Source organism: Natrix helvetica, assembly GCF_964273705.1.
Source record: "Natrix helvetica genome assembly, chromosome: 1".
In the NCBI taxonomy this organism is placed as follows: Eukaryota; Metazoa; Chordata; class Lepidosauria; order Squamata; family Natricidae; genus Natrix; species Natrix helvetica.
Genome location: NC_138548.1, coordinates 32,007,003 through 32,034,747, shown reverse-complemented (window position 1 = coordinate 32,034,747; position 27,745 = coordinate 32,007,003). Strand labels below are relative to the sequence as shown.

General features: G+C 41.5%; 1 protein-coding gene across 2 annotated transcripts in view; it reads left to right on the top strand.

The window, feature by feature from the left end:
* RTN1 (reticulon 1) overlaps positions 1-27,745 on the top strand; it is a 117,568-nt gene that overhangs the window by 43,792 nt on the left and 46,031 nt on the right. The window lies entirely within an intron of this gene.

The following is a 27,745-nucleotide window of genomic DNA, read 5'->3' as shown; positions in this document are numbered from 1 at the left end:
CGGGGAATCTGCCGGAGGTTTGGCACTCCTCTGGTAGATCTATTCGCCACCCCTGCGAATTCACAGCTGCCGCGTTTCTTCACCTGGTTTCAGTCCCGGTCGGCGGAAGGCACGGACGCCCTCCAGAGCAGGTGGCCGGCGAGCCTTCTCTATGTCTTCCACCCCATCCCTCTGATTCCAGGGACCCTCAGGAAGGTGATAGTGGAAAAGGCACTTGTCATCATGGTGGCTCCTTATTGGCCCAGGAGGACCTGGTTTGCGGATCTAGTCCAGTTATCTGCGGCCCCGCCGAGGTGGATCCCGCAGGAGGAAGTAGTTCTGCGGCAGGGGGTCCTACTTCACCTGGAGCCCCAGTGGCTCCATCTAGCCGTCTGGCTCTTGAACGGCACCTCTTAAGGGCAGCTAGCCTGTCTTCTGGCGTCATACGTCATAGGTACCATAGAGGCTTCTAGGCGTCCATCAACAACCAGGATTTACAACTCCACCTGGTCAGCTTTCGTCAAGTGGTGCACACCGCTTGGTGTTTCCCCTGAGGGGGCGACTATTCCAAATGTTCTGGATTTTCTGCAGAAGGGTCTGGATGGGGGTTTGGCTGTAAATACCCTGCACAGACAAGTGGCGACTTTGTCTTCGGTCTTGGGAGGTGGGGAGTCTTCTTCTCTCTCTCAGGTTCCACTGATCAAACGTTTTCTGAAGGGGGTGGCTAATCTCCGGCCTGCCCCCATTCATAGGTTCCCTACATGGGATTTGCCACTGGTGCTCCAGGCATTGACGGGTTCCCGTTCAAGCCTCTTTGGTTTGTGCATCTGAGACTTTTGTCCCTTAAAGTGGTTTTTCTAGTGGCAATTACCTCGGCCTGGCGTATTTCAGAACTAGGCGCACTTTCATCCAAGGATGACCTTTGCCATTTTCACCAGGATAGGGTGGTGCTTCGTCTTGACCCTACTTTTCTCCCTAAGGTTAACATGCCTTTTCACAGAGTGCAGGAGGTCGTCCTGCCTGACTTTTGTCCGGGCCCATCTTGTGATAGGGAGAGGCTATGGCACCGTTTGGACGTGCGTCGCGCTCTGCGCATTTACTGTATTTTTCGCCCTATAAGACGCTCCGGAATATAAGACGCACCCAATTTTAAAGGAGGAAAATCTAGAAAAAAAAAAGATTTTTGCGCTCAATTGCCACTCAATTTTGGGCTCAATTGTGGTCATAAGTTTTCTTTGTTTGTTTGTTTCTTTCATCTCTCTCTCCCACTTTCTTTTTTTTTCTTTTTTCATTTTTTCTGCCTTTCTTTCTCTTTCTCTCTCTTTCTGTTTCTCTGTGTGTCTGTCTGTCTGTCTCTCTCTCTGTGTGTAGCTCTTTGTCTCTCTCTCCCTCCCCCCTCTCTGTCTCTCTCTGTCATTCTTTCTGTGTGTCTGTCTGTCTATCACTCACTCAATCACTCACTCTCTGTGTTTGTGTGTCTCTCTCTGTGTGTGTGTCTCTGTCTGTCTGTCCCTCTCTCCGTCCCAACTGGAGAACAACCTTTTCTGTCCCCTTACCAGCCCATCCGGGAAGATGAGGAACGCGAGGGGGATCCCTCCCCCCGCGGATGGGCTCCGAACCAGCGGAGCCTCGTCCTTCTTTTTAAGCAGGCAGCTATCAGAGAGAAGAAGGCAGCGCGGCTTGTGCAGCAGCCGAAGATCGCCTGCTTAAAGATCGCCTGCTTAAAGATCGCCTGCTTAAAGATCGCCTGCTTAAAAAGAAGGACGAGGCTCCGCTAGTTCGGAGCCCAACCGCGGGGGGGATCCCCCTCGCGTTCCTCATCTTCCCGGATGGGCTGGTAAGGGGACAGAAAAGGTTGTTCTCCAGTTGGGACGGAGAGAGGGACAGACAGACAGAGACACAGAGAGAGAGAGACACACACACACACACAGAGTGAGTGATTGAGTGAGTGACAGACAGACAGACACACACACACATATACACACAGAGTGACAGACAGAGAGGAAGGGAGGAGAGAGAAACACAGAGAGATAGAGAGAGAGGGAGGGAGGGAGGGAGAGTGAGAGACAGACAGACAGAATGTGAGGGGGATCTCTCCCCCCGCGGATGGAGCCTCCTCCTTCCAATTGGGGGGATCCATGCAGAGGATTTCTCCCCCACCCCCCAATTGGAAACGAGGTGGCTGTCAAAGCAAGGCAGCCCCCCCCTGCAGAAGAAGGAACAGGAGAGGAATTCGCGCCAAACGCCTCTGCAGATGATCTTGAAAACCTGCGAGGTTGCTTTCGGAGGGGAAAGACGGGCAGCTGTGCAAAGGCTTGTTTTAAAGCTGCAGGCTCCAAGGCTGCAGGTGCCCAGGGAGGGCGGCAGGGGCAAATGCTGCCGCCTGCCCCCTCCCAAAGCAACATTGCAGGTTTTCAAGATAGTTCGGACAGGTGTTTTTTAAAAAGAAAACCCTGAAAAAGCCGCAAGATCTGGAGAGAGATCCGGCCAGCCCGAGAAGACATTTCTGAGAAGAGATCTTGCCATTTTTTGCATCGGGGCATGCTGCAAGGGGGGGGGGGAGTGAAGACCTTTTCTAGCTGGCGCAAAGGACTTCCCTTTAGTGAGTACGGGCCCACACCTCCACCACCACCAATCCGGAAAAGGTCTTTGCTCCCTCTCTCTTGCAGCAAGCCCCGATGCAAAAAAACGGCAAGGACTTGCGAGTGAGTGACAGGGGCGGGGCTTCTGGGTTCATTGATCAACCAGCAGAAACCCACCACTGCCCAGGTGGCTACATTCGGCCTATAAGACGCACCCAGATTTTCACCCTCTTTTTTGGAGTAAAAAAGTGCGTCTTATAGGGCGAAAAATACGGTACCTCCGGCGGATGCGGGGATTTGCAAGTCGGAGGCGTTGTTTGTCTCTTTCCAGTCTGGGACGCTGGGGGCCAGGGTGTCCTCAGCGACCATTGGCCGTTGGTTGCGACAGGCCATTGTGGAGGCCTATGGGGTGGCGGGCCATCCCGTTCCCTCGGGGATAACGGCCCATTCCACTAGGAGTGCCGCGACTATGGCGGCATGGGCCACTAGGGCTCCTTTTGAGGACATTTGTCGGGCAGCTATTTGGGCGTCCCTGACCCCTTTCATCTGGTGTTACTGGCTGGATTCGTTTGCCTCGGCGGAGGCGTCGTTTGGTCGGAGGGTCCTGCAGAGGGTAGTGGCAGATCCTTCCCTTGGGCTGTAGTTATTGTTTATTCCCTCCCTGGGACCGAGCTTGGGTATGTCCCACACGTGACCACTCCCTCTCCTCCACAGGAAAAAGAACGTTGGTCTTACCTGAACGTGTCTTTTCTGGGGAGGAGAGGGAGTGGTCACGACCTGCCCTGTTGAATGGGGTGGGCCCAGGGGAGGGCTGGGTTTCCCCCCCCCCCCAGGGTTGTGTTGTGTTGTTTTCAGTTCTGTAGTTTGCCTTCGAGGAAACTGGGCAAGAAAGGAAGGCAGGAGTATTTAAGAAGTTTGCTCTCAGTCTTTGGACCAATCAGGCTTTGAGAATACCCACACATGACCACTCCCTCTCCTCCCCAGAAAAGACACGTTCAGGTAAGACCAACATTCTTTTATTGAAAAATAGAGCTCCAATACTGCCTGCAGGAAATACAGTGGAGAGGTGATGTGAGCTTTAGGCTAATATAAATCTTTGTATCTAGCTTCTTAGAAAGATCAAACAAAGTTTTCCTTTCCTGATTTTTTATTCATCAGCCATTATGGAACTGTTGGAAGAATTATCCATCTGGATAATTAGAACTACTAACGACCTCCGCTCCTTCCGACAGAAGCTTAAGACCCACCTGTTCCAATTAGCTGGCTTGACTGATGTATAGTCCCATCTTTAACCTCCTGGCAAAGATCTTACTGTGTAATTTTTAAGGGAAATTTTAATTATATTTGTATTTTAATTTAAATTTGGTACAGCACATTCTACCTCCTCCGTTTATATGTTTATATATTTATGCACATTTATATTTTGTATCTATATGGTTTTTAATATGTCTGTACACCGCCCCGAGTCCTGTTTAGGAAAGGGCGCGGTTTATAAATAAAAGTTTACTTACTTACTTACTTACTTACTTACTTACTTACTTACTGGTTCAGTTCCAAGCTGGGAGAAAAGTACTGGAGACAAAATGGAGGCTGGAGGCTGAATGGAAAGAGGGTCCATTTATTGTTGAACAGGACCACATGGGTTGTGGTTCTGGTGCAACTGACCATATGAAGTTGAGAGTGGGGGGGGGTATTTATACCTTCTCTTAGGCTTTGCACTTGAGCTTCCTGTTCCTGTGCAAGAACATATATTCTATTGGCTGTTGTCAGGGGTCATGGCTGGGTCTGTAGGTTGTCTGAGCTAAGTTTGGTTGACGTTTGGACTGATGCAAAGAAGGGGCTTGTTGGGCAATTCCTATTGTGGTTGAGGGCTAATCCTACCTTTGTTCAGTTCTTGCTGCAGGGGATTTGCTTGTGAATAGAGCTATCTATCTCTTTATCTCTTAAGTACTGACATCTGCTGAGGGTTATTAAAAAAGGAGGGGGCTGCTTTCCAAGAGCATGTATCTTCATTTCTCCCTTTAGGGAAATATAATATTCTGCCTTTTTAATATTTCTCAAAACATTTAATTCTTCTGGGAGAGGGGTGGGTGCTAACTTTCTACAGAGCCATCTATGCAAAATGCAAATTCTTGTTTCCAGCAGCTCTGTTCTTCTTTGGAAAATCTAGTTTTTTGGAGTTTTTAGTCCATGTGCTCCTGACAACTACACTTTATTATTTTAAAGTATAGGTGGTCCTTGTTTAATAACAGCAACTAGGACTGGCAATTTGGCAGCTGTGCAATGCCTAAATGGAGAATCACAGAACCATGACTGTACTTATAAGTTTACTTCACCTCTCCTTTCCCCCCAATCCCCTACCTTTTGGGATGCTTTTCCTGGTGCTGGGAGAATTAACAAGAAGGGAATGTATTTACATTCATTAGCGAGGAAAAGATTACAAGAGAGTAACCAGGCACATAATGGGGAATATATATATATTGAGAGGATGTGCTAATTCCAATTGTTTGTATTAGATACTAACTTCAGTTACAGTGGTTTCCACCAAGGTCCTCTGTTCCGGCAGGGACAGAGGTTTAATCTCATTGGTCAAAGGGTCTGACAGCTCCCTATAAAAGTGCTGCTGTCAGACTCAACCTTCGCTGGATTGTACATACTTGTTCTGTTACAATAAATAGCTGTTGTTGCCTTTAGCCTCATGTGCCTTTCCATTACCCAATCTAACAGTTTGCTTATGACGAATGACTCTACGCCCCAAGTCACTAAGGATGCAATTGAAAGCTGACTATGTTAAATGATTAAAGTCTTATCGTTTACAGGCTGCTATCTAATTGTAGATCACCTCTTTCAAATTACATCCAATATCTTTTTAAAATTATATTCTTAGATTTAGTGGAAAAAAATATTTCAGAAACAGAAAAAGATCCTGCAACCTCCATCATTTTTTTTTTTTGCTTTATGATATTAACTTAATCTGACACAAGAGACACCATATTAGTTCTTTTTTAAAAAAAGTCTAAATCATCAGTTACTGAGTTTTTATTTTTTTATTCCATAAAGGTCTTGGCTTGAAAAGGTATATGGCTTCCTGTCTGAGCAGGGGGTTGGACTAGAAGACTCTGTTATTCTATTCTGTTCTATCCTATCCTTTTCTATTCTGTTCTATATGCAACTCAGCTATGTATGACAAAGAAAGTATCGTGAAGATGGCAGAGAAAAAAATATTGTGGAATAGGGGATATGAGGATATGCCTTATGCATGTTTTCTGAATTCTATTCAAACTGCCGCACCCATCTGTATATAAATATGGGTAACCCCCAGCAGAATGCTAATATTGTAAAAGAAATAGAATTCTGAAACTGCAGTAATAAAGTATTATTTAAAAGCCTACACACACATATAGTAATCTAATGCGGCATCTTCTACATTATTATCTAATACAGAGAAGCCGCATTTCATATTTCATTATGGAACTCTTCTTCCCTCTCACTGGGGTTTTTTTTTGGGGGGGAGCGGGGGAGTAGGAGGCACATGCAGAGAAACTAAATTCATGTTAGAGAGGCAGGAAATTATATTTTTCTTCCCACAGAGAACTGGGCTTTGTTTTCTAGGTCACTGATGGTGGTTTTGAACAAGACTGATTTCTCCTTCCCTTGGAAGTTGTAGAGTAGATGAGGCAGCTCCTGGCGTGTCTTCAGTGTATATCATCATCTCCTTGCCATCTGGTGAGAGAACAGGCAAAGATAATCTATTGCAGTGGGTTTCAACCATGGCAACTTTAAGATGTGTAGACTTCAAATCCCAGAGTTCTCCAGCCATTATGAGGGCTTGGGAATTCAGGGAATTGAAGTCCACACATCTTAAAGATGCCAAGGTTAAAAAATACTGTTTTATTACATGAGATTCCTGGCCTTCTAGCCTGACAGAGGAAAGAGAGCCTTTGTGAAAAAGAATCTCAGAGAGGCTTATAACAGCAGAACAAAAGGAAAGGATATCTAGCAAAATCTAATTTAACTAGCTCAGTTCCCTGTATTTCTTGCATATCTTCCTATCCTTGCAAATCATTGTTTCAAACCTTGCATACATTAAACAAATTGCACAGCTGCTCCATAAGCAGATTATATCCATATTTTAACTATTATGCCATTCACATCTGCAGATATTGCATTTTAATATTCATTATGATTTCCTTTTCATCATGGGGGGGGGGGGAGATTGACATTTTATTGCACTCTTCAACACATCACTGTCATTCCTGTGTCCCTTTCTAAAATATTCTTTCAAGCATCCTCTCACTTCAGTTTTACTTTAGATCCTTTCATTATTATTTTAATCCCATTAATATATTTGGTGGTTCCTTGTTTTGTCTCTTCATATCCAAAACGTTATAGCATTTCTACTATGTTACTTTGCTTTTATTTAATCTTAACCATTCCTTGTACTTACTGATTATTTCTTTACAACTACATACAACTCTACATACTGTTTATTATACAGTATTTTTGGATAATTTCTTAGAGGCAGTTTTTCTTATTCCCCAGGCTCTTTCAATTTATCATTCCTCCAAGCATCTTTTTTCATGCTTCTGATAACTGCAACACCTCCCATTTCTATGTCATTTTGCAACATAATTCTTTCCCATCTGTTCCAAGCAACTGTCACATCCTCTTTCCTTATATTCATTTTGTATTATCTTGCATTTATTTCACATACAACAGGAGTCCCCAACCCCTAGGCCCACTACCAGGCCTTGAGCCCTTTGGAACCGGGCTGTGGAACTGGTGGGAGAGCGTACATGCATGCCCATCCCCACTTGTGTGAGCATTAGGTAAGCGCAGATGCACGCATGCCCATTGCTCACACAAATGGAGCTGTGTGTGCTTGTGCACGTTTGCCTGCTGTTCGCACAGAACCAGGGGTGGTTTCCTGCCAGTTCTAACCTCTTCTATAGAAGAGGTTCCACAAATCTACAGTGCCGTTTAGAACCGGTTCCAGCTCCTTCCCCCTGCCCGCCTGCACATCATCAAGATGAAGAGTGAGAGTAGGAATTCTGGGAGTTGAAGTCCACAAGTCTTAAAGCTGTCAAGTTGAACACCCCTGGGGTTTTTTTTCTAAAGGGTTAGGGGTGCAAGGGTCTTGTAACTTGACAGCTTTAAGACTTGGGTGCTTCAAATGCCAGAGTTTCTGAGCCAACATTTTGGTTGCTAAGCAAGAGCATTGTTAAGTGAGTTTCACCACATTTTACAAGTTGGCCCACGCCCACCAGTCACATGGCCGGCAAGCCACGCCTGCCCAGTCACATGGCCAGCAAGCCACTCCCACAAAGCAGGCCACACCCACAGAAAAGGTTCTAAAAATTTTGAAACCCACCACTGCACAGAACCATCCCCTCCCCCTTTCCTGGCCAGTCCACAAAGACAGAAAGGTTGGGGAACTCTGACATACAGAATCCACTCAGGGTTTAAATGTTTGTAGATAGTATTTGTGGAAACTCGCCAAGTATTTTGGGAAAGAAATCATAAAGGAAGAGAATAAAAACAATCCAAGAAGGATTGTACATGTTTGATGACATATATACCCTCTTTGCCCCGGACAAAAATCTGGAAAAAGAGTACCAAATGAGGGATTTCAACCTGACAAGCATCATTTCATTAGAGGTTCCACTTGCATCTGCTAATGTTACATTAATTACCCTGTTTATGTTACTTATAGGGAAGGAGAATGAATTCCAAGAAAATCATACAATATCTCTGTAATATAAACAATATACAAATGTTGGAGCACATTGGCATCTTCCAAAAGGTCTATTAGAAGCACATGTCTAATAACTCCTGTCATTAACCAAATTTGCCAAAATTCAGTATAGGTAGTCCTCAACTTACAACCAGAAGCGGGACCAAAATTTCGATTGCTAAGCAATGCAATTGTTAAGTCCTGCCTAACTTTACAACATTTTTTTTGCCACGGTTGTTAAGCAAATCACTGCAATAGTTCAGTGAATCATGCGATCATTAAGGGGATCCAGCGTACCCCATTCACTTTGGTCTGGTACATGCCTGTTTCCAAGCACCTGAATTTTGATCACACACTCATGGGAATGCTGCAACATTTATAAGTCATTCCCCCCACCCCACCCTACCATTGTATCTTTGAATGGTAACTAAACAAATGGTTGTAAGTCAGGGGTGTCCAAACTTGGGAACTTTAAGACTTGTGGACTTCAACTCCCAGAATTCCCCAGCCAGCCATGCTGGCTGGGGAATTCTGGGAGTTGAAGTCCACAAGTCTTAAAGTTCCCAAGTTTGGACACCCCTGTTGTAAGTGGACAATTAGCAGTTAGTAGAACTATAAACAATTAGGCACCCACTAAACGTACATATGTCTCAACTAAAATTAATCCCAATGTGTTTTTTTTCCCTAAAGAGAAAATAAAAAAAGTGTAGTTAACACCAATAGGCTAATTTTCTTGATGGACGATAGGTGGCCTGATATTACTACTGCTGTACCCAATTCATTTTTTAAAAAACAGTTGTGAATTGTGAGCTTCTTCTGGAATGATATTAGTTGCCAGCTGGTGGGTTGCCTTTAAGTGAGGTTAGACACAAGTGATCTTTCAAAATTCTCCAACCAAATTTGAGTGGGTGATTTCTGTGAATATTTCCAAGGCAAGAAGAAACAGTATTTTCTGAATGACAGGCTGTCTGAGAGGTGACAGCAGCTTTACAACTAAAAAAGCCCGTTAAAGGGAAGTTTTCCATGTTGTCTCCTTCCTTGTATTTAATTCAAGCTTGAAATCTATAAACAACTGAAGAAATGGAATTTTCTAGGAATAAAAACCAGGACATTGATATATCTATTTTGGCCATTTTATAAGCAAGCACAAAAATGCACAATCCATGAAAAATTCACTGAAACGTTCTTCTCTGCATATTTTTCTAAAGTAAATTATTCATTCATCAAAAATGAACGAGGAGTCCTGATAGGATAAAAAATGCAAGAGAATTTCTCTGCTGGCCTATATTTTAACTATACAGTTGATTAGATAACTCTGATGCAGTGTAGTGTTGACAGGATGAAAATAGGAATCCCAAGAGGCCATGGGGAATTTAGTACGTAAGTCAGAAATGGTTGCCAGCTGGTTCAAGTTTTAATTGTCTTCTCTCATATTGTTGTGGGCCACTTGGTGTTGTGTTGCAATCAGTTTTGTGCCTGACACTCTTCCACAGAGTTTGTTTTGCACGCAGAAAAAAATATTCCTTCTTTTTCTAATGCAAATTTTAGCTATTCTCTCTACTAGCCACCAGTAGTCATTCAACTTCAGGCAGACCATATATGCTAACCCTATTCCTCCTCCTATGCTTATTACTCATATATTTTTCCCTTTAAGTAAGAAGAAAATGTTGAAGCAGATTGAATTTTGGGCACATTTATTGATTTATTGATTTATTGGGTGCACTCATCAAATACCTGATATGGAGGATTTTCCTATTCCTAGTGAGACTGCCATTAACTGTTACAAAATACCCATTTATAACTAACATTTAGGATGCTCTGTTCTAATGCAACTTTTGTGGCGTTAGTAGATAGTGTTGTAAGTCGAGTGCTAGAGACAGAGGTATTTTTCCAATATGCTAGCTTCATCATTATTAATATTTAGTAAAACAATACTTTAAAACGTCAGGTAGAACAGAATTTCATGCATCCCAAGGATACAGTTGGCACCCACACATAGGCAGGTAAAGACATTCTCAGTGTCTTGTTACATACTCACAATGTCTTAAAGACATACCCAGTGCAACCTACTTTATGATGTCTGCAAGTCCTGAAGGCATTTATAAATTGGTTAGTAAAGTAACAAAATAAGAAGAATACACTTTATTCGCAATGGTACAATACATTCTGCCATTTCATTTTCTTATACTCTATGTGTGGAAAACAAATATTGAGCTATAGTGACCAAAGTCCTCAAAAATGAAATTCTGCAACAATTTAACTTGTTAATATTTAAATTAATGTGGGCTACTCAGCACCTCCTTTAGTTACACAACTCTTTCTCCCTGAGGCTCCTTCAGACACATTGTCTCTTGCCCATCTGCTGTCTTCTACATAGACTTCCAAATTGCTGTCCTACTCCACTTCTTTTTTAAGTGTTTCGTTTTTCAATTCTCTCCCTTCCTAAAATTAAGTGTTTTCTAAATGATTGTCTGTTTTGTTCTGCTTACATGAACCCTTGGGATATGTGCTCTTAGACCCTCAGCCTTCTGATTATCTCTTTTTGAACCTGGTGATGACCCATCCTTTCATGTGGGAAGGATTGGGGACATAGAGGAGAGAATGGCAACAGCTATAGCCACTTTCAAGTATTCACACTATTCATCCGGTGCCAGAAAAGACTGACAGATGGTATATATCATCTATTAAGCTACCATCATTTATACATAGTGAAGTCATTATTAATGTGCTGCATGTGTTTGTCTTCTCTATTCCTCCTTTATTAGTAAAGAGAAAGATGACATCTCCTATTCTTCTCCAGCACCAGTGGAATAGTAATTCCCCGTGTTCTCCAGCTGCATGTAAATGCTCTCTCCCTTTCTAAAAGTCTTATCAATTCCTCACAAGGTCCAGAACAACCTTATAATCTGATGCTCTTAGCTGTATTTAGCTAATTCCGGCTAACACAGCAGCAAATTGAGGAAGGGTGATCCAGAGTTTCTCAGATGTTGATGTTTTCTGGGTCCTGTGTTGTTTTTATTTTTGCAACGTGTTATCTTTGCCATGTAGCCCTGCTGAGGCTTCTGACAATGTGAGTCTTAACTATTGCAACACACTCTACATGGGGCTGCCCTCGAAAAGCATCTGGAAGCTCCAGTTGGTGCAAAATGCAGCAGCCTGCATGGCTTTCTGCAGACCTCTCCTGCAGGAGCTGTGTCACCTCTCCTGCAGGAGCTGTATTGGTTGCCAATTTTCTTCTGGGTGCAATTCAAGGTGCTGGTTATCATCTTTAAAGCCCTTCATGGCTTGGGACCAGGTTATCTGAGGAACCATCTCTTGCCGGTCACATCCACCTAACCCACTAGAGCAGGGAGGCAAGAAATGTTGTATGTCCTGTACCCTAAGGAGATACATCTTGAGGGACGCAGAAGAAAACCCTTCTCCGTAGTGACTCCTCCCTCTGGAACATCATCTTTCTGGAAATTAGACTGGACCCCACTCTGACACTGTTTCGGAAGACCCTGAAGATGTGGCTCTGCCAGTGAGCTTGGGGAACCCAGAGAAGGATGGAGCCCATTAAATGGGTGGTATGAATGTGTGTTGTTGCCAAGGGGGAGTTTTATTATTTTTATTTTGTATTATTTTATTTCTTTTATCTTGTGTTTTTATTTCCTGTCCACGAGCAGGTAGGCAGCAATATAAATTTTATTTTTTTAAAAAATTGTGACTTTCCAGATGTTGTCTGGCCACCCTTCCTATTATCCCTAGCCATTAAACTTATCCCCTGCTCCTGATAAAGTATATGATGTTGGAGCTTTGCCAGAATTCAAGCATCTTCTTCCAGTGGAGCTTCAAGTTCCTGCTCACTTACCCTTAATTTAAATGCTGGCCCAGTCAAGCAGAAGCCACTCTCATGAATACATATTCTATGCAGAGTTCTCTGAAGAACATTTAAAGGGCATTTTTATCCCTGGGAAATGTAGACGTTTCAATAAACGTTCTATGAAATAATAACCCAGCCAGTGTGTAGAAAGCTATCGACAAGCAGGCATTAAGCAGCACTTGGTTTTGATTTATGGCAGTGTTTCTGAATCTCAGCAGCTTTAAATTGCAAGGACTTCAACTCCCAGGATTCCTCAGTCAGGATGCGGCTGGGGAATTCTGAGAGGCTAAAGTCCATATATCTTAAAGATGCTGAGGTTGAGAAACACTGGTTTATCTTGTTGCATGTTGACTTTCCACTTTACAAGAACCATTTTTGTAGGCAAGAGTAATGGGCCAGATTCTCTTGTTAACTTCAAAGCTATAGCTCCATCTAACTCTTTTGCCTTTGATTAGTAACTAAAGATCATAGCAATACTACTTAAATGTTTTAGGCTGCCAACTGATGATCCTCAAGGGATTAGATCACATTGAAATCAATGAAACATAGACACATTTAGATTTCTTGGAAAATGTTTGCTTCCTTCACTTGTCATTTATTTATTTATTATTGATTGATTGATTGATTGATTGATTGATTGATTGAATTTATATTGCTGCCTATTCGCCCATGGTGAGTCAAGGTGGCTTACAGAGTATAAAATCACATTTAAAACAATAAAACTAATAAAAAGAATCAAATTAATATAGGTAGCATAATATAATAAAATCACCCCCACCCTGGTGACAGCAGATCACACGAGCCATTTAATGGGCTTCATCCCGCTCTGGTTCCCCAGGCCCGCTGGCAGAACCAGGTATTCAGTGGGGGCCGTTCTAATCTCTGGGGGAATGATGTTCCAGAAAGAGGGAGCCACCATGGAGAAGGCCCTTCTTCTGGGTCCCACCAGGTGTATCTCCCTCAGGGATGGGATCTGCAGTAATCTCTGCCTCCCTGCTCTGATGGGTTGGGTAGATGTGACTGGCAAGAGATGGTCCCTCATATAACCTGGTCCCAAGCTATGAAGGGCTTTAAAGGTGATAACCAGCATCTTGAACTGCACCTGGAAGCAAATCAGCAACCAATGCAGCTCCCGCAGGAGAGGTAATATATGTGAGCACCGGGGTCTACACAAAACCATGCAGGGTGCATTTTGCACCCGGATGCTCTTCAAGGGCAGCCCCATGTAGAGTATGTTGCAATAGTCAAACTGGGAAGTGGGACTAGGGCATGAGTGACTGTGACTATGTTGGTTCAGGAAAGGACATAACTGGCACACAACCCGCAGCTGTTCAAAGGCCCTCCTAGCCATGACCTCCACCTGCTCTTCGAGCAAGTGTCGTATGTCCAGGAGAACCCTCAGATTACGCGCAGGGTCTTTCTGGGGTAGTGCTACCTCATCCAAGACCAAAGATGGCAATTCTCCCTGAGCCAACGAACCCGAAACCCAGAGCCACTTGGTCTTGCCAGGGTTTAGTTTCAATCCGTTGCTCCCCATCCAGCCCCTAACAGCCTCCAGGCACTGCGAGAGGGAGGACACAGCATCACTTAACTCACCATGGGCTGAGACATACAGCGTTTTTCCTCTCCATATTTTTTACTCTCTCTCTGCTGATTGACTTCATTATTTATCTCTTCCTACCGAGTTGGCATGTCTGGTATGCTACCTCTGAGACTGTGGTGGGTTTCTACCGGTTCGGACCGGTTCGGCCAAACCAGTAGTAGCTTGGTGGCCTGGATCACTGGAATGCCCCAAATCCGGTTCTCCCAGTGGTGCCATAGGCGCTGCCATCTTGTTTTTTTGCTTCTGCACAGAGTAATTTTAGTTGTATTGTGCATGCGTGCATGCGCGGCACTCCCCTGAGCAAACAAGCAGTAGTCTCTGCCAGAACCCACCACTGCTCTCAAATATGGCCAGTGAACATAAACAATGTAGTTTACTGGGCCACAGCAGTGGTGGGTTGCAGGCAGTACGCCTCGGTATGGGCATACCAGAGCCTGCCCGGAGTACTGGGTAACGTTCCGTTCCAGTGCTCTGGATGGCCTACCTGCCCGCCCGAGCTCCTTACCTGTCCTTTAAAGCCTTCAGCACTTCCATGCAGGCGCATGGCATACAGAGCCTGCGCGATACTCCGCCAAGCAGCTGGAGCGTTGCGGAGGCTTGTGGAAGCGTCGCTGGCAGCTACGATGTACGCACGTGCCACACGCGTCCATGTGGGCGACTCCGACCCTGTTCAAACCGTACCGGTTGGAACGGGATCCGGAATCCACCACTGTAACCCATCACAGATACCTGACCGATTCTTCTCTCTATTGCCACTCGGGATCACAGCCTGCTGTGAATGTTTTCTTATAAGGACACTACTCCAAGCAAATGGTCATTATCCTGGTGGCCTTGTGGACCAAATGAATTATGTTTATACTAGCCTTCTCTCTAGCTTGGTAACCATTGATTTCACTCTCACCATAGTTAGATTTAGATCTTTTGCAGGGCTTCTGATAGTAACATTTCTGATCCCAGCTAATTGGTGTGGCAATTCTGAATGTTGATTCGAGCGTTCCGGGAAGAGCTGTATGCAAACAAATTAGTATGATTTTTATAAAAAGAAAACCATAGAAATTGATTTTGCCTGCACCTCATACTTCAATTAGCTTTATTCTACTTTACCTGGCATAGCTTTCCCAAAGTAATTATAATTGAACCTAGAATTTGATGAAGACACTGAATGTTTCCCCTTAGAATTTTCTAGTCCTAAGAAAACTATAATATCCAGAATGACCTAGAACAGGGGTGTCCAAACTTGGGAACTTTAAGACTTGTGGACTTCAACTCCCAGAATTCCCCAGCCAGCCGGCTGGGGAATTCTGGGAGTTGAAGTCCACAAGTCTTAAAGTTCCCAAGTTTGGACACCCCTGACCTAGAAGGTAGAACGATGGTTGTTTTATATTTCATAGATTCATCTTTTATTTATTTTCATCAAGAGAAAAGCTGTAAAACATTTTCTTATGCATGCAGACAACCATAGGTTAACAAAATCTAACCAAATCACTAGATTTGATAAGATTTTTCTGGCGATACTGGCAAAAAAAAATTAGTTTCATCATTGCTTGCAAATAAAAGAGAAATAGCGAACATTTTTTCAGACTGTTTTCTGTAAAAGAACGGCTAGTGAGATGGAATGGCCTTGGGACGTGCAGAGCCCCTGCTGCTGAGATGACAAATAGCTTACAATTATTCCATTTTTCAGAATTGCTAAGTCACTCCCACTTCTTGAGCTTCTCCCCATGTCAGTTTGACAGATATTTTGGGTCATATTTATCTGGGAATCCTGCTTCATTATCATTGGGATAATATTTTTTTCTAAGTCTGCATAAAGCTCCTGGGAAATGTGACTGTAATTTAAAAACACCAACAAGCCATAATGCTTTTCTAGGGTTGTGTTATGCAACAGCTGTGATTTTCTTGTTGTTAGCTGCGAAAGAGCTTTAGTTGCAAATGCTGTGCTGGTTTGTAGTTTATATCTCCAGCTCTTAGGATTGGAAATAAGAATTAAAGAGCTGAGAGTAGCATTTGCTGAAGAAGGCACACACTCACTAAGATTCACTAGGATTTGAGAAGCATATTGGGTACTGTTCTATCTTTTGCAGTTATTCTTTTCCAAACAACATTGTTCTTTGGATGCAGTCGTTTTTTTTCCCTCTCCCACCTCAAGCTTTTAAAGGTTTTTAGCCCATACCATTCTGACCTCTTCACCGAGCATGGGAAATCCGTCTCCAGTTATACCTGGGATGTTATGTTTAACTGGGCCATTTGGAAATTTTACTTGGGAAATTGAGATGAATCATTTTAGCTGCTGGAGAATTCGTAACTGCAGTTTTGGGCAGCAGATATGCTGAAGATTTTCCTGGGACAGTACGGCATTATTGTAAGTAGAGCAGAGAATTAGGGGTCAAAATGGATCTCAAAGCTCATGGAATGTAGAGATGTTTATTTTAAACCTTATTAAATTATGTAGCAATTTTTTAAAACAAAGATATATGAAAAATGAAAGATGTGGAAGCAAATTAAGAAACACTCGATGATGGTTATTTCTCAATAAATGTTTGCAACTTGATAGAGCCAAATGTATATTCGGCTCTTAATTGGAGGGAGGGTGGAGAGGAAAAAAGAGGAGAACATGAGACTGTTCAATTATTGTTGACAGGGCAGAAACAGATAGGCAGAAAGTTAATCTAGTTAATCTGAAAATTAACTGGGAATTTCCCTTGCTTCTTGATTTACCTCTCTGTCTGATTTTGTTTCTCCATTTCTTGTTCTATCCCTTCTCATGTGGATAATTCTCTTCTGATCTCCTGTCTTCTTCCTTGCTGTTGCTGCTGGAAGGTTGAAGAGAAAAGTATTTGCTTTTAGGTGTTCCTGTGCGTAAGAATGGTTTTTACATATGAGCCTGATTTTGTAAATAGGCCTTATTTTATAGGAAATTTAAAAATAGTTATTACCGTAATCAGCTTTTTTTCTTCCTACTCTAATTTTAGAACATGGATTCCAAATGGTATAATATAATGGGGTACAAATGGTACAATTGCATACATGGAGATGCCAGCACATATGGACTGTTTGATCCACACCCACTCATACAGATATGCATGTACCTATATACATATATGCTCATGGAAATTATATTTATTAAAAGAAGGAATTGGTTTCAGCTCGTATAGGCAATCTGTTGATATGTGGGGAAGTTGATCATTGTACAGGAGGATTGTATAGATTAAGCAGCATCAAATCAATGTCAACTCTTTGTAACCATAAGATAGATTTTTCACCATGGTGATCTATCCCTAACCTGGTCTACCCATGTTTTCTAAAGGTGCACCCATGGCTACTATAATTGAGTCAATCTACCTTGTTGATGGTCATCTTTTTCTTCTCTTTCCTTCCAACTTCCTCAGCATCAGAGCTTCTGCAGAGAACGAACTCTTCACATAATGTGTGCAAAATAGGATATTTTTCATTTTTAATGAAGATAGTTTATATTTTTATAATTATTGCTTTTATATTATTGCTTTATTTGGCTTTTGTATGTCTCCCACAATCACCTTTTGTGAGATGGGAAGCCATTTAAATTTGATCAATAAATAAAATAATTTTTCCCTGGTCAGTTGTGCCTCAAGTCTGAGTTGATTTGTCAGGAGTAAAAGTGTTTGAGTGCGTCTTTCTTTAACTTTGGTTTCTATTTGATTTTACTACTACTGGTATAATCAAAATTATTTCATATAGACTCCCAGCAAGTCTTTACCTTCTCAGGGCCAAGTTAAAATGTATTATTTTGCTTCTGAGTGGCATCAGTGGCTTTGTTAAACAGCCTCTGGCTAAAACTAGGCTAGCTCCTACTTCAGGTACCTTCTGGAAATAGTTGAAAAAGAAACTTTCCTGGAGGATGTCTGGGACCTGATGATCATGGTTTCTTTTATATGTTTTTAAGACTATTATCACTTTAAGGCTCATGTATGACCTTGACCAGTAATCTAGAATTATTTGTAGATTTTTATTCTGGATGGGGGTAGCTACCCACATAGAAAGAGGCACTCTGTCAAAACTTCCTTCACTTTTGGTTACAACTGTGGCATTTGCTGACTAGAATCTATTTGGCATCTTGGTTCGTAAAGGGGAAATATGAGGATTCTAGGATATGAAAAATGAAAATCAAGAATGGGCAATGTTTTTGCAGTCAGAAGCTGCATTTTTAGTTGTTGTTTTTTTCCCTCAGGCAGGCTCCAACTTGTGGGCAGCACACTAATGAAACACTAACATCACCCATAGAGCAGGGTGGATTTTTTTGTCCCCTTTTCGTGTTTGCTTTTTGGAGACATGTGGGTTTTCCCCATCAATAAAGTAGATGTCTTATAATCATTACTCTCTCTTCTCCCAAGCTGCATTGAAGGCTGATAAGTACTAGAAAGAGGAGCTAAAGGCACCGAACATATTTTTAGCATCAGACAGATAAAATATGCACAGACAAATAAAACCTGCAGATTTTAAAATTCTGTTTTATGCTGATGCATTTGTTGCTATGCCTCTTCAGGCTGTGTGGCTCCTGTTTTATAGCTCTGAATAGCCTTTGTTTTGAGACGTTTTTCTCCATTGAAACCAAGATGTTACAAACTGAGAATATGTAATATAAAATGAACAAAACGAACACTTCCCAAAGTGATTCGAAGACCAAGTTGGATGTTCTAATCCTCGGAGATTTCAGAACAGGGAGAATGCTTCGTATGTATTTTTCCCTGCAGCACAAAGAGTTGCTTTGTGCAATTTTAGCTGTGAAAAAAGTTGTGGAGGAAAGTGATACTTTTCCATTTCCCCATTATACCCTTTTCAGGGATGGGATGCTGAGAGTATCCGCCTCCTCAGTATATGAAGTGAAGAGGTCAATGGACTGAGTCGTCCGTTTCTATGTGTTTAAGAAGATGTTGGATAGCCATCTGTCTGAAACAGTATAGGGTTTCCTGCCTAGGCAGGGGGTTGGACTAGAAGACCTCCAAGGTCCCTTCCAACTCTACTATTGTATTGTATTGTATTGTATGTTTTGCATTTTTTCTTCTTATAAGGAGGCACTTAGGGAGGCACTTAAGATCATCCTGAGTTGTAGACCACACAGTATGGGTGCTAATGCTGACAGGATTGCCTTAATATTGATTTTTAATCTAGGGTATTATTTGTATTTATGCTTTATTCATGGAGATTTATGTATTATCTTGTGTAGCATTTCAGTCTGTTTTGAATTCTGTGGAGTATCAGTATCAGCAGGTTCTTGAGCTTACCGATTCCCACATGAAATCTGATTGCACCCTAAATCACCATATCTTGCCTCAGCCATGAAAGCAACTTGGTGACTTTGGGCCTGACACGGTCTCTCAGCCCAACAGATTTCACAGGGATGTTGCTGTGGGGAAAATAGGAGGAGGAAGGTGAATTGGATATGTTCACTGCCTTGAGATTTAATAAAAATAAAAAATAAAAATCTTTGGAAATGGTCTGTAAGGGCAGCAATTTTTCGCCATTTATACCTCATGCCCTCCATTCTGTTCTTCAAAAGCTTCAGTTCAGACTAAGGTCCAACTGTGATACTTATTCTATTTACATATCTCATTAGATCAGGGGTGTCCAAACTTGGGAACTTTAAGACTTGTGGACTTCAACTCCCAGAATTCCCCAGCCAGCCATGCTGGCTGGGGAATTCTGGGAGTTGAAGTCCACAAGTCTTAAAGTTCCCAAGTTTGGACACCCCTGCATTAGATGGTTAAAATGTCATTGTGGCTCCTTAATTGTAATTGGCTACAAGATTTCACTTAACATTCAGTCAGGTGCAGAGAAAGTATGCATGGTGCTGCTTTTCCTTCAAGCCAAGAAACAATACTAAGAGCACCATCTACTGGAATATAATAACATGGGATCGTTTCACATTTTTTTCTCTTTAACTTGGAAGTAGAGTGAAGTTATTTTAATTGCTCAAGCATTCTGAGATACGCTCTCATAGCAGCTGTAATTGGTAAGAATACTTTTGATTATGAACTCTTGAGGATGAAATTAATTTTAGGTCATACTCAAAACAGACGAGGCACTAATACAAGAGAATATATTAGTTCAGGGTTGAAAAGTGGGATCTTTGGTGCTCTCTCAGCTCGGTTGTTTTCTTGCAGATGTTTAATTGCCCAAAATAAGATAACATCATCAGTGCATAGGCACAGAGCAGGATGAGGCACTCCTGCTGTATCAGGATGCCAGGCTGCTGCTGCTGCTATTTCAGCTCATGGGGTATGTTTTTTGTACTAAAATGCTACTGACTGAGTCATAAATGCACAGCACTTCACAGATTTATAAGGAGAAAGGGGAGACATACCTGATTTCAGTTTCAAGAAGTTGAGAGATAATAGAAAAGGAATCATAATAGCTTTGCTGGGTCAGACTCAAAGCCTGCCTAGAACACTTTCCAGATCACCCAAAATGTAATATATGCATGTAGTGTGGAACTTTAGAGTGGGGTATCAGGAAAGCTAAAGTTCAAAATAAGCAGTTGGTGGTGGAGGAATTTCAAAACTGTAGAAATGACTTCATTAGGCATGCTCAGAATGGGGGCAAAAGAAAGAATAAGAATACCAGCTGTTCAGTGAAGTTAGCAAAACAAACAGATAATAAAAGATAAATCTATTCAGTTTCTATTTTGGTGCGATGTTGCTGGAGAAGGCTGTACATCAGGGGTGTCCAAACTTGGGAACTTTAAGACTTGTGGACTTCAACTCCCGGCTGGGGAATTCTGGGAGTTGAAGTCCACAAGTCTTAAAGTTCCCAAGTTTGGACACCCCTGATGTACACGTTCCATGTTTGTCAGGTAAAGGTAAAGGTTCCCCTTGCACATAAGTGCTAGTCATTCCCAACTCTAGGGGGCAGTGCTCATATCTCCGTTTCAAAGCTGAAGAGCCAGCGCTGTCAGAAGACATCTCCGTGGTCATGTGGCCGACATGATTAAACGCCAAAGGCGCACGGAACGCTGTTATCTTCCCACCAAAGGTGGTCCCTATTTTTCTACTTGCATTTCTACAATGTTGGCAGAAACTGTAACAAGTAACGGGAGCTCATTCCGTTACGTGGAGTTAGGGATTCGAACCGCCAAACTGCCGACCTTTCTGATCGGCAAGCTTAGCATCTTAGCCACTGAGCCCCCCCCCATCCCTGTTTCTTACAATAATTTAACGTTCATCATAGCATTTCACAAAATGCTTCATAACTGTCTTTCAAACTAGTTAAATGTGGACAAGAACATGATAGTTAAGCTCATCCCTTTTTTAGATTGGCAGACCTTTCAGAAACTCATTCATGCCCAGTAGCCTCATGGCTTGACTACTGCAATGAATATGAGACTTGAAGACTACCTGGAAACTTCAACTGGTCAGCAGTGCAGCAACATAGGCAGTGAGGAGCATGCCTTGGTATGCCTATGAAGTACCTGTTTCATGAGCTACGCTGGTTGCCAGTTTGCTTTTGGGTGAGATTCAAGATGTTGGTGGTTACTTATAAACCCCTACATGATATATGGCCCAGTTACCTGAGGGACTGCCTTTCTCATATGGTGTCAACCTGGCCATCTATCAGGATCAGAAACATGTCTTCTCTATTGAGGTCTTTGTCCTCTGAAATGAAGTTCCTCCTAAGATCCAAGTGGCTCCTGTTAAGTAATTAAGCTCCCCGTTAGGAGAGCGAGTATGCAGAGAAGCGTAATGAGAGTGGTATGGAAGAACACGCATAAACCAGCATACAGGGACACTGAATAGTATAAAAATATAGTAGTTTACTATGTAGAAATATAGAGGTATTCAGAGTCCGGTTAACAGTCCAAGTCATACACGGTTCAGTAATTTAGTTATCAAAATAGTCAGTCTAGCACACAAAATATAGCTAACAGTTACAAACCACAATACCTCACAATACACCGATCAGCGTCTAACAAAACAGAGAGCTAACAGCCATTCTGGCTCTCTCTTATGGCTGCTTGAGGTAACAAACCAATTACATCTCTTAAGCATTTAAAGTAGCAGATACATTTGTTACAATCATAGCTTATATACATTGCCAAGCCAAGCCTAGTGTTACATCCCTAACAGCTCCCCTCCTGATGGTGATTCAGAGGGCCTTAGAAACCTAGTTCTTCCAGGTTTTAGGGTAGAATGATTGAATTCCCTTAGAGGATGCATGCATATTGATCTTGGATGGATTCACCATCTTATTCCTTGGTTTTATTTCGATTGTACATTGTTTGTTTTTATTTGTTGAGCTGCTTAAAGTCAGTTGGAATTGGATGGTGTCCAAGTCAAAGTAACAACAATAACAAAATTAGATATATAGCTAGCTCAGAAATCTTATTTAGCTATATCACTATGTGAGATGGGCAGCTGTACAATGTGATAAATAAAATTTAAAGAGAGCTCATCAGGGTGTTGATGCAAAGTTTGATCCTATCTTATATTCTTTAATATTTTTATTAATAATTTTGATAAAGATGAGGATGGAGTGCTTATCAGATTTGTCATATTCTTTTCCTAGACAAAAAGAAATGAAATTCAGAGCAGTATGATCTTAAATCATATTTTATTTATTTATTTATTTGAATTTATCAAACAAAAATGAGAACAAGAATAAAGGGAAAAATACAATAACAGGATGATAGGCACCTTAGTGCACTTATGCAGAGTCCACAGGAAGAGGACTAAGACATTATAGTTTGGGTATTGTCAGTGAAAGCCTGATGTGGAGCAGTTATACCTATGCCAATGCCTTTTAGTGATTAAAGAGAATAAGATATAAAACTACCAAACAGACTAATGTTCAAATATCTTCAGCCAGGGAATTTCATTGAGTGATTTTAGCCTGATCAGACTAAGTAACATCATGGGAATAATACTAGAGAAGAAAATGCTGGGAGGAGGAACTGACGTCGCGACGACACAACATGTGATCTTGGAGCTCCAAGATTGCAGTCGATATTTCTGCCGCTGGACGGTTCTTTTGGACCTAAACCGTCCTGTAGAGGTGGTGATAGAGAAAAGTACGTCCTGTTGATCTCAGGGACATATCCAAAGTCCCTGATTGATCCAGGAGAAGCTCTTATTTCCGACGACAGAAACGCAGCCATTGAAGCTGCTGAAGTTGGGACAGTTCCGGAATGGAAAGAAAGTGGAAAGAGAAAGGGTGTCGAATTGGTGAGGAAATTTTATTATTAGAAAAGAGACTACCCCCACCCAAATCAAAGCTAAATTAACATTGAAGACAGAAGAGAGTAAGCGGCGAAATTAAGCTACATTAAACTTAGTGTGTTATCTTTTTTTTAATTTTTCTTTTTGTTCCCTATTTTTTAAACTGAATGGATTAGTTTTTCTTCTTCTACTTTTTATTCTTTCTTATATCTATGGATTAAATTTTTTCTTTTTTTTTACAATGCTTGATTGGATTGTTTTCTCTCTCCATTTAAGAATTTTTTTCTTTAAGTTTGGAACATAAAAAAGATATAAAGAGGAATATAAAGAAGGCTGTAACAACAGAGGGAAAAAAGTAACACTGCCATTTAGAGGCTGGAGGCTTGGAAACATTGTTTTTTCTTTTTTCTCTTTGATCATTTGACACTTCAAGGCTTCTCAACTTGTTTACTGAAAGTGATAGTAGGAAGAGCACAGGTTGTTTACACATGTGTTCTTCGGGAGTTCTATCACCAGCTGGATTGCAGGGAATACAAAGCCTTGACTTGAAAGATTATAATGAACTTGCTTGAAATGTAACAAAAAGCCTTGAATGCTATAGTGGCAATGTTTACAAGTTGGAAGAATGGCGCAACAGGAAAAATAAAATTTAACATTGCAAATGATTATGTTTGAAATAAAAAAAAATATTAATAGTAACAGAGAAATTTGAGAAGAGGTTGGAGAATATAGAACACAAAACAGAAAGATTTGATGGAAAATTTGAGGATGTTTATCAAATGAAGAAAGTGGAAGACAGAGTTCTAAAAATTGAAGAAAAAAATGAGCAAAGAGATAAGAAAATTGTGGATACTGACAACAAACTGAGCGTGTTTGGAAATGGCAAGAGCGGAATATGGAAAGGGGAGATAGATGGACTGGAACTTTACCCCACATTTCAAAGTATAGAAGAAGAAAAGAGAGAAAAATTGATGGAGGTAAGGAGAGAAATCTTGATAACCAAAGACAAACTGATGGAAGGAGCAGATGGAGGGTTACAAGACTTACCAAGAAAGTAATCAGAATACTAATGCTACAAATGGCAAGAGACATAAGACTGCACTATTACTGGAAAGATACAGGTTGATGTAATGAAAGTGTATAATAAAAATTAAGTTAAACTTAGTTAAATTTAGAGTATTATGTATAAAATGAAGTGATAATAGTTATAGTCAAATAAATGATTAATAATGATAATAATGGATATATGTTTTCGTAGATTTTCACAGTGTTACTCACAAATGTATTAATTTCCAACTGATTCCAAAGAAACACAATTACCAACCTAATCCAAAAGGAGACACCCCCCAAGAACCAAGACACAGAACAGGACAACAGCATCGCCCTCCTCCCTTACATCAAAGGCACCACAGATAAAATCAGCAAAATTCTCCACAAACACAATATCAAGACAGCCTTCAGCACTCACCAAAAAGTAGCCAACATCTTAAGAAACCCCAAAGATAAGATCCAGCTAGAAAACCAAGGAGTCTATGAAATACCATGCAAAATCTGCCCAGCCATTGGACAAACTAATAGGAGAATAAATGCACGCATTGCAGAACACAAGAACGCAGTCAGAAAAGAAGATAAAACTTCCTCCCTCTTCCAGCACCTTAAAGCAACAGGACATGAAATTGATTTTGAAAGAACCAAATTAATCTCCAAAACTGAACACGTCAACAAGAGAATAATTATGGAAGCCATCGAAATAGAGAAACACCCTCACAACATGAATAAACATGATGATACCTCCCACCTACCAGACATCTGGAAACTAGCCCTAGTCAACAAACGAGTCCTAGCCACGAAAACTGACACCGGACCCAGAACAACACAGGACGCAACCACCAATTACCCTCACCAGATTCAAACCCAAACCCAACCCATAGACCAAATGCAACCACCATCTAGAAGCCAAACCACGGCAGCATCACTAACTGCTGCACCCCCTCCGACCTCCACACAAAGCAAACTGACACACACCATGAACACATGGCCAGACCGCAAACTCGGAGCCAAACCAAAGCCCGGGATGTTACACCTCAGCCATCTGCTCAGGACTTTACATCACATAACTCAGTAGGTTACAACACAAAGGCTCAGGATGTTACAACGCAGCCAACCCCCCAGGAGGTTGCAGCACAGGACTCAGGATATCACTACAATAGAGCTCAGGATGCCATCACACAGCCCATTACCCAGGTCGTTACAACACAAAAGAACAATAGGAACACAGCCAGTACCTCAGCCACACAGGATGTTACGAAACAGCCGACTAATCTGCAAACATCAACTCCATCAACTAATCAAGATGTTACAACACAGACAGCCAATCCGCTTACAGCAACAAATCCAGCACTCCACACCCTCGCCCATCAATATTTATAGAAAGACGGCAGCTCCAATCACGCTTTGCTCGCACAAGCACAAAGCCAAAGATTCGCCATCTTCAGGCAAATAGGAGGAGGAAGATGGTTGGATATGTTTGCCATCTTGAGTTATTTGTAAAAATAATAAAGGCAAGATTCAAATAAATAAAAATAAAATAAAATAATAATTACTAGAGTTTGTGTATTGTTTGCCTTTTCAGCTATTTTTGTTACGTCATCAGCATAGCATAAGTTGTTGATGCTTCCTCCTCCAGTTTTGAAACCATGCTCATCTTCTTCCAATCCAAGTTCCCTCAATATATACTTAACATAAAGGTTGAAGAAATAAGGGGACAGTCTACAACAGGGGCTCCCAAACTTGGCAACTTTAAGATTTGTGGACCAACTCCCAGAATTCTCCAGCCAGCTGGCTGGAGAATTCTGGGAGTTGAAGTCCACAAGTCTTAAAGTTGCCAAGTTTGAAGACCTCTGGTCTACAGTCTTGTTTTACTCTTTTTCCAACCTAGAACCAGTCTGATTGCCATGTTTCATCAGATCATGGCTTTTTGACCTATGTATAGGCTTTGTATGAGGACGAGATGCACTAATGAGGATCCCCCTTTTTCTAAGCACATACCACAACTCAACATGATCAACGCAATCAAAGGCTTTTCTATTAATACATAGGGAATTCTTTTTTTATATTCTTTGGCTTTCTCAATTATCTCAGTAATATCTCTTATTCTTTGGCCTCTTCTAAAACCAGCTTAAACATGTGGCATCTCCCTTTCTATGTAGGTCTCTAATCTGTCTTGGATATCCTTTTGGCTAGCATGTGAAATTAAGGATTCTGCATAATGATTTGCTTACACTTATAAATAATATAAATGTAATAAATAGATAAATGATAGAGATCATGGGGAAGCAACATGCTTCCTTGAACAGGTATGAATAGTGATGGGACCATACTTTGTTAGACAATATTGACAAATAATATTGTCCTCCTCTTTCACCAGTGAGCAGCTTCAAATGATTCTTCAGAAGAACCATTTCACAGAATAAAATCCTCTTTGATCATTGGTGACATTTCTTGTTTAATTGTCTTGGAATAGGTTCATGAATTTCATTCAGAGAGCAAAGGCACCGCGTTTGAATTTTCTCTCAGATCTGTATGAAGTTTATTGCAGGGAATTATAGCAGGGGTGGGTTTCGGCAGGCACTACTGCTGGTTCACTCGTGGGTGCGCTGCGCATGTGCATGCTTGATATGCGCTTTGAGTGCATGCACAGTGCAATAAAAAGTGTTCTGCGTATGCGCAGAAGCGAAAAACAAGATGGCAGCGCCTATGGCACGGCCCAGAGAAACAGTTCAGGGGTGTGGTAGGCCTGGGTTGCTGCTGGTTCCAGCAACCCAGGCCGCCAAACCACTACCAGTTCGGTCAAACCAGTACGAACTGGTAGGAACTCACCACTGAATTACAGACTCTTGCTGATTCAAGTTAGGCATAAAGTATCAGCCTAACTGCTGTACTGTTATTTCCCCAAAGGGATGCAGAACATTTTGCAGCACAGGAGCTTTAAATATTTGCATTTCTTGTTGAAATAGGCTGAGTGGGAGAGAGTTCCCCTCTCCCACTCAGCACTCTTGTTCTTAAATAGTCAAAAGTCTCTTGGGAAGATTATGTCTTGCTGTTTGTTTCCAACTTCAAATAATCAGACCTTTGTTACTGTGGGCCATGCTTTGCACACAGTAATCTTTCTATCTATTATATATTTTTTATCTTCAACCCATCACTGTATTGAACTAGTTACCAAATGTTTTGCAAAGCTTTGTCTCATGCAAGTGATGCTGCATCCAGGAAGGGAATACATATTTTGTTAAGCACTACCTGCAAGAATTAAAATTCTATGGAATATAGGAGGAAAGAGAGTTATTCATATAAACGACCATGTTGTACTGAATGAAGATTTTACCTTTAGCTTTATGAGAGTTACTGGGATAACGTCTTGCAAACATTGCTCTCAATGCAATGCATTCGATCTGTTGTGTTTTAGGGATTGATGAATTATTAGTAGCTGATTAATATTAGTGCTCTTTTTTATTCCCTTTCTTCCATGAGTTGCAGGCAACACCCATGGAAACCCAAGCAAGCAAAGATTATATTGATTAGGGACTGGAAGTTTCCATCAGTTCCAAAGAAGTTTCAAAAGTGGGTGCAGAAGTAGATGGTAGAGAGCAACAAGTCCAGTTAAGTAACTTCTTCAAAAAAGAGTTGCACTCTGAAGGAAAATTAGATCTCTCCTGGTATGGGAATAAGATGAGTCTCTTAGTGATCAAATAATATAATGACTGTTGCAAATATTTTATATTTATTCTTATCCCTTAT